Raw genomic sequence first — 8,124 nt, 5'->3', positions numbered from 1 at the left:
AAAAAGCCTGGGCGCCGCCATCTTGTTGAGAGCGGCGCCGGGGACACAATCGCGCCTAGCTCATTGAGTTTTCCCCCAAAACTGAACGAAATAGCCTTATTTAAATGAGAAAGATGCCGCGAGTGCCGCAACGAAGGACCTTAAGGATTACCGAAGGGTAACTGAGGGCGACGCGACGAGCTTTGGAAAGAAGAATGATGGGTGTAGCGCTACGGGGGATAAGAATAGAGCAGATTCGGGGGGTGAGCGAACAAACGCGAGCTAATGACACCTTAGTTTAAACCAAGAAAAAGAAATGGGCGTGCGCAGGGCATGCAATGTGGGGGGAAGATCATCAATTAAGGGTTACCGACTGAATTCCAAGAGAAGGGAAGCGTAGCACGGGGTGGCGGAAATTTAGGAGGGCAGATTAGATTAGGAAGGGCGCAGGCACTAGACGGCGACCGTGACCGGGCTTACACGTGACCGGGGTGCTTGGAGAATAATGGGAGAGGTCTTTGCCCTGCAGTGGTCGTAGCCAGCAGGATGATGATGACGAAAAGGTAGCAACAGGTATTCATAACATACAGGTTGGAAAGCTGAGGCACCTCTGAACCCTTGAATATATTTCGCCACACTTGGCCATACGACAAGTTTGTTTTCGAGGCGCTCGGTCCCACTGCAGCGAAAATGTTGCCGGAAATCGGGCACTCCATTTTTGTTTCATAGGGAACCTTTCTTCCACTAGGGCAGCGGATTTTCGCAGGGCGAGCTTGCTGTCGTTTACGGATCAAAGCGATAGTGAACTCCAAAATGCAGTGTTGGCTTTGAGTGGGACTTACATTGATTGCAAAACCCACGGCTAATCACCCTTCCCCCCCCCCCCCCCCCAAGTGGCTCATTACAGCAGACAATCGTTCAGAAACACCGGCATCGTTGCGTATAGTATGGGAATGGTGCGTGTCACGTGAGTGCTCGCTTCGAGCTTGTGTTCTTCATTTTGATTGAATGAAGTCTCACCTAAGTGAGCGGGGGCCGATCCCGGAGGTAGTGCAATACCGGGCCGACCTGCGGCGGAGGTGAAGCAGGCTTCAAGCACTCCGCCAACTTCCAAAAATAGGTTTAATATCGTGGGTCCATATAGAACCCGTATCAGATATTAAGCTGATAAGAACAGATACTACACTTTGATCTTAGCCAAAAGGCCGAGAAGCGATGTCTTTCACTTCACTCCATTGTACCACTGCCTTGTGGGTGCCCTGGCGACATTGGTAACCTCAGCAACAGCGTGGGCAATCTTATAAAACCCAGCCCGTCTAGAGACTCTATGCTCTCTATCTCGCGAATCAACTCGCGACGCCTCAGTCTTTCACTGTTAACGAAACGCCGTCGCGTAGAAACGAGACCCGAGCGCAAGCTTGTTCGCAAGGCAAAACCAACGAAGGCAACCTCGTAGAAAACGGAACAGGCGAGCGGAAAACACGCGCAAGGGGAATGCTTACTTCCGTCTGAATGCGACCGCTCAAGGCGGCTTTCTTTGAGGCCTTCGTTTCAAGCCCGTGCGCAAGTGTAATACACTACGCGCATTTCCCTCATTTCCTTTTATTTACCGCAAGGCCCACTGAAAGTTTTCATACGGCACAGGCCGGGACGGATTGCAACGTGTCGATTCGACCGCTAGAATTAGGTAGCGCGCCTCATGTACGAATGAAAGAGAATGAAAAAAAAAAAATAAATAAATATAGAAAAGGCTGCGCACTCCTTCCAACCGGAAACATAGAGGGCAGGAAGATCGCCATGTGGAGCACAGGTGTTGTTAAAAAAGAAAGAAAGAAAGAAAGAAATAGCGCTACCCCATCATCTTTACCGTGTGCGTGTATACACACACACGCACACATATGCACGCGCACGCACGCGCGCGCGCGCACGCACACACACACACACACACACACACACACACACACACACATACGCACACATGCTAGCATAGCTTAAGCACAGCTGGAAAGCTCAGCCTTGCGCAAGAAAAAAGGACCACGCCCTTTCGCAAGCCCCTTTGAAACTTTTAAATGAGAAACATGTGTACAGCGAGGTCGTTCGAAACTGGCGCGAAAACGCATCCGCGCCATCTGTGTGCGGAACTAGGAAAACCTACGGCCTTCGCCATACAGAAAGAAAGGTAGATGGCGCGAGCTAACGCTCCGTTGCATACTAAGAACGAGAGCTAGTGAATAATGGCAGAAACGTCTTGGGAAGAGAGAAAAAAACAACAACAACAAAAAAAAAGAAAGACACGCAAGTTGTTGGCTCGCGCAAGCATTCTATTTTACAGCGAGTAAAGAGCATAGCAACTTCTCACAAGAGCAGCAAGAAAGACAAGAAGAACGTGAGAGAGGGGGAGAAACAGGCGCGTTTCTTTGGAATGCAGAGCATGCTGCACACACTATGAAGTGCCAAAGAGACGGGGAAAGCAGATGGCGCGATTGTGTATGTCCTCAAAGCTTGAAAACAATTTCTAAACTACAAGGTGTGCCGAAGTCCGCCTACTCTCATCAGGTTGCTCCCGCCTCCAATTGCATTTAAATTAAAATTACAGTCGCCTCAGAGGCAGAGAGAGAGAGAGAGAGAGAGAAAATGTGTACACTTGCTTCGCGCAGCTGCACCCGTTCAAATTTTACAGCAACAAGAGCACTCCCGCAGGCACAAAGTCCGCTGCCGCGTCCGCCGGGGCGGAATGCACTCGCTTCCGTAAATTGTCGTGCGGCAGACTGCTGCATCGTAGCACACCTGAAACCGCGCAGACGTCAGCGATCGCCGCGAGATCGCTGCGAGCGCTAAAGTCCGAAACCACGTCCGCCGGGGCGGCGGGAGCTCGATACCCCTTCACGAAACTTCTGCGTGTACACCGCCGCACGGCCACGGCGGAGTCGCTGGCATCCTGCGCGCAGTTGCATTGCGTCGCGCCGGGAATCGTTGAAGCCCCACGCAGACGTCGGCGTCGGCCCCGACCTGGCTGCGAGCGCTCGAAGAGACCAAGTCCGAAGCCACGTGAGCCGGGGCGGTGTGAGCGCGACTAAGTCCGAGACGACGTCAGCCGGGGCGGCGTGAGCGAGACCAAGTCCGAGACTACGTCAGCCGGGGCGGCGTGAGCGAGACCAAGTCCGAGACTACGTCAGCCGGGGCGTCGACCAAGTCCGAGACGACGTCAGCCGGGGCGTCGAGCACGCCGCGCGCGCTTTTCCCACTCTTACTCGAAAAATGGCGAAGGGGCCGCGCTAGCGTGCCTTGAATCGGTGAGCGGCGGTACCGCGGCGATCGCGAGAGCTCAAATCGGCCGTGCCAAAGCCAAATATTGGCGCTCGGCTCGGCGCAGTACGCCGCCTTGTCGCACGAGTACGGCCCCGTGGAGGTCTGGTCACTTATCGCTGCTCTTATAAGGGGCCGTACCGCCCTGGCCGACGTTGTACCGTAGTGCCGTTTTCGGCTTGCGCGTGTTCGTGGTGGTGTCCGCGCACCGCTCCGCACTCGAGAATCGTGCCCACGACGACGCGAGCGCTCGGAAGAGACGAAAGTCCGAAACCACGTGAGCCGGGGCGGTGTGAGCGCGACTAAGTCCGAGACGACGTCAGCCGGGGCGGCGTGAGCGAGACTAAGTCCGAGACTACGTCAGCCGGGGCGTCGACCAAGTCCGAGACGACGTCAGCCGGGGCGTCGAGCACGCCGCGCGCGCTTTTCCCACTCTTACTCGAAAAATGGCGAAGGGGCCGCGCTAGCGTGCCTTGAATCGGTGAGCGGCGGTACCGCGGCGATCGCGAGAGCTCAAATCGGCCGTGCCAAAGCCAAATATTGGCGCTCGGCTCGGCGCAGTACGCCGCCTTGTCGCACGAGTACGGCCCCGTGGAGGTCTGGTCACTTATCGCTGCTCTTATAAGGGGCCGTACCGCCCTGGCCGACGTTGTACCGTAGTGCCGTTTTCGGCTTGCGCGTGTTCGTGGTGGTGTCCGCGCACCGCTCCGCACTCGAGAATCGTGCCCACGACGACGCGAGCGCTCGGAAGAGACGAAAGTCCGAAACCACGTGAGCCGGGGCGGTGTGAGCGCGACTAAGTCCGAGACGACGTCAGCCGGGGCGGCGTGAGCGAGACTAAGTCCGAGACTACGTCAGCCGGGGCGACGAGCACGCCGCGCGCGCTTTTCGCACTCTTACTCGAAAAATGGCGAAGGGGCCGCGCTAGCGTGCCTTGAATCGGTGAGCGGCGGTACCGCGGCGATCGCGAGAGCTCAAATCGGCCGTGCCAAGGCCAAATATTGGCGCTCGGCTCGGCGCAGTACGCCGCCTTGTCGCACGAGTACGGCCCCGTGGAGATCTGGTCACTTATCGCTGCTCATATAAGGGGGCCGTACCGCCCTGGCCGACGTTGTACCGTAGTGCCATTTTCGGCTTGCGCGTGTTCGTGGTGGTGTCCGCGCACCGCTCCGCACTCGAGAATCGTGCCCACGACGACGCGAGCGCTCGGAAGAGACGGAAGTCCGAAACCACGTGAGCCGGGGCGGTGTGAGCGCGACTAAGTCCGAGACGACGTCAGCCGGGGCGGCGTGAGCGAGACTAAGTCCGAGACTACGTCAGCCGGGGCGACGAGCACGCCGCGCGCGCTTTTCGCACTCTTACTCGAAAAATGGCGAAGGGGCCGCGCTAGCGTGCCTTGAATCGGTGAGCGGCGGTACCGCGGCGATCGCGAGAGCTCAAATCGGCCGTGCCAAGGCCAAATATTGGCGCTCGGCTCGGCGCAGTACGCCGCCTTGTCGCACGAGTACGGCCCCGTGGAGATCTGGTCACTTATCGCTGCTCATATAAGGGGGCCGTACCGCCCTGGCCGACGTTGTACCGTAGTGCCGTTTTCGGCTTGCGCGTGTTCGTGGTGGTGTCCGCGCACCGCTCCGCACTCGAGAATCGTGCCCACGACGACGCGAGCGCTCGGAAGAGACAGAAGTCCGAAACCACCTGAGCCGGGCCGCGGCGGGAGCTCGACGCCCGTCACGCAACTTTGGCGTACAAGCCACCGCACGGCCGCGACTGAGTCGTCGCCACCGTCCGGCTGGCTGCACTATAGCACGCCGGGAACCGGGAAAGAACCGCGCAGAGGTCGTCGTTTTGCCGCGGCGTTGGCGCGAGCGCGCGAAGAGACAAAGTCCGAAACGGCGTCAGCCGGGGTGTCGAGCACGCCGCCCGCGCCGGTCGCACTCGTGCTCGGAAACGGCGAAAGGGCCGCGCTAGCGTGCGGCCCCGTAGGGGCACAGAAAGGCGATTGTTCTGGAAACCGCGCTGTCCATAGGCGAGAGATTGCCGTTCGCGCATTCGGTCGACGCGCTGCGCTTTCACGACTTCGGCATTGCGCTGCCGACGTAAGCTTTCCATCTCGCTCGCGGCGCTGCGAGGCGGCACGATTTTCGCCAAACGCTCGTCGAAAGTGGCACGAGTACGGCCCCATGGAGATTTGGGAACTTATCGCTGCTATTATATGGGGGTCCCAGAGAGCAGTCGCCCCCAAAAGCGACCTGGGTGTTTGATATGCGGCGGGCTTCGTGCCCGTCAAGCGTGTCCCCGGTATCGCTCCCGTGGATCCCACAGCTGACGTCTGCAGCCTCATCCGCTTGATGCGTTAGGGGCTGGTTGTCGGACGACGCTTTCTCCACGATATCGAGTTGTGTTCCGCATCGTCCTCGGACGAGTCAAATGCGAAAGCGCCGAAGGCGCGGGCGTGACCCGTCGCCTGGCGGCTTTGCCGTCTCGGCTACGTTGCAAGTGTCGGTCGGTCCACCTGTGCTGCGGGCTCAAGAGAAACCGCAAGCCGTGATCGAGTCGACACAACCAGTCTATCGAGAATGTTGCGTGCTTCTTGCCGCGTGGCGATACCCGGCCCTTCGGGGAGGGCGCCGTAGCGAGCTCGAACGCCGTCGTCTCGGACTGTGCAAAGTGCTACTCTTTGCAAGAACGAAGCGTGCTGGGGCGCCTGAAGGTGGCCTCGGCATCGCAAAAACGGCGTCCGGCCTGCTTGACAGGCGGGACGCGCAGTTGAACGATTACCTGGTTGATCCTGCCAGTAATCATATGCTTGTCTCAAAGATTAAGCCATGCATGTCTAAGTACATGCCGAAATAAGGCGAAACCGCGAATGGCTCATTAAATCAGTTATGGTTCCTTAGATCGTTTCTTCCTACTTGGATAACTGTGGCAATTCTAGAGCTAATACATGCAGTGAGCCTGAAGCCCTTTGGGCGACGGGTGCTTTTATTAGACCAAGATCGATCGGGTTTCGGCCCGTATTGTGTGGTGACTCTGGATAACTTTGTGCTGATCGCATGGCCACGAGCCGGCGACGTTTCTTTCAAGTGTCTGCCTTATCAACTTTCGATGGTAGGTTACTTGCTTACCATGGTTGTTACGGGTAACGGAGAATCAGGGTTCGATTCCGGAGAGGGAGCCTGAGAAACGGCTACCACATCCAAGGAAGGCAGCAGGCGCGCAAATTACCCACTCCCGGCACGGGGAGGTAGTGACGAAAAATAACAATACGGGACTCTTTTGAGGCCCCGTAATTGAAATGAGTACACTCTAAATCCTTTAACGAGGATCAATTGGAGGGCAAGTCTGGTGCCAGCAGCCGCGGTAATTCCAGCTCCAATAGCGTATACTAAAGCTGCTGCGGTTAAAAAGCTCGTAGTTGGATCTCAGTTCCAGACGAGTAGTGCATCTACCCGATGCGACGGCTCGGACTGAACATCATGCCGGTCCTTTCTTGGTGCACTTCATTGTGTGCCTCGAGAAGGCCGGTGCTTTTACTTTGAAAAAATTAGAGTGCTCAACGCAGGCGAGTCGCCTGAATAAACTTGCATGGAATAATAGAACAAGACCTCGTTTCTGTTCTGTTGGTTTTTGGAATACGAGGTAATGATTAAGAGGGACAGACGGGGGCATTCGTATTGCGGCGCTAGAGGTGAAATTCTTGGACCGTCGCAAGACGAACTACTGCGAAAGCATTTGCCAAGAATGTTTTCTTTGATCAAGAACGAAAGTCAGAGGTTCGAAGGCGATCAGATACCGCCCTAGTTCTGACCATAAACGATGCCAACCAGCGATCCGCCTGAGTTACTCAAATGACTCGGCGGGCAGCTTCCGGGAAACCAAAGTGTTTGGGTTCCGGGGGAAGTATGGTTGCAAAGCTGAAACTTAAAGGAATTGACGGAAGGGCACCACCAGGAGTGGAGCCTGCGGCTTAATTTGACTCAACACGGGAAAACTTACCCGGCCCGGACACTGGGAGGATTGACAGATTGAGAGCTCTTTCTTGATTCGGTGGATGGTGGTGCATGGCCGTTCTTAGTTGGTGGAGCGATTTGTCTGGTTAATTCCGATAACGAACGAGACTCTAGCCTATTAAATAGGTGCGGGGTTCCCAGCACCTTACAACCTTCTTAGAGGGACAAGCGGCTCCTAGCCGCACGAAACAGAGCAATAACAGGTCTGTGATGCCCTTAGATGTCCGGGGCCGCACGCGCGCTACACTGAAGGAAGCAGCGTGTCTTTATCCCTGTCTGAAAAGACTGGGTAACCCGTGGAACTTCTTTCGTGATTGGGATAGGGGCTTGCAATTGTTCCCCTTGAACGAGGAATTCCCAGTAAGCGCGAGTCATAAGCTCGCGTTGATTACGTCCCTGCCCTTTGTACACACCGCCCGTCGCTACTACCGATTGAATGATTTAGTGAGGTCTTCGGACCGATGTCCGGCGCGGCCTTTCGGTTGCGCCGGTCTGTTGGAAAGATGACCAAACTTGATCATTTAGAGGAAGTAAAAGTCGTAACAAGGTTTCCGTAGGTGAACCTGCGGAAGGATCATTACCGGATTGTTCGAGGGTGACGAGCGCCATTGTTTCTACCCCGTGTGGGTGAAGCAGCTCGCTGCGCCCGACGCTTTCCGCCGCTGGCCCCGCTTGGACGCGGGGACGGCTATACCCGAACATGCCGGGGATTGCCCGAATTTCGAAGGGCGCCCCGTGCCAAATTTGTTGCGCCCAGTGGACGCCGGCTGCAACCTTGGACGGTTGGCTTGGCCGCGCCCGCGGGTAGAAACGGCGTAACGCACACTGT

The 8,124-nt window shown here is 56.5% G+C and overlaps 2 non-coding genes across 2 annotated transcripts; one reads left to right on the top strand and one right to left on the bottom strand.

Annotated features, from left to right (window-relative positions):
* Positions 1 to 1,004: 1,004 nt before the first annotated feature.
* Positions 1,005 to 1,196, bottom strand: LOC139053843 (U2 spliceosomal RNA). Its single transcript, XR_011510826.1, has one exon. It is a non-coding gene; the product is annotated as a U2 spliceosomal RNA (small nuclear RNA).
* A 4,864-nt stretch (positions 1,197 to 6,060) lies between these two features.
* LOC139053846 (small subunit ribosomal RNA) lies at positions 6,061 to 7,875 on the top strand. The gene has a single exon (XR_011510829.1). It is a non-coding gene; the product is annotated as a small subunit ribosomal RNA (ribosomal RNA).
* The last annotated feature ends 249 nt before the right edge of the window (positions 7,876 to 8,124 follow it).

The sequence above is a fragment of the Dermacentor albipictus genome, unplaced genomic scaffold, assembly GCF_038994185.2.
Source record: "Dermacentor albipictus isolate Rhodes 1998 colony unplaced genomic scaffold, USDA_Dalb.pri_finalv2 scaffold_259, whole genome shotgun sequence".
Lineage (NCBI taxonomy): Eukaryota > Metazoa > Arthropoda > Arachnida > Ixodida > Ixodidae > Dermacentor > Dermacentor albipictus.
This window is presented reverse-complemented; position numbering and strand designations above follow the sequence as displayed.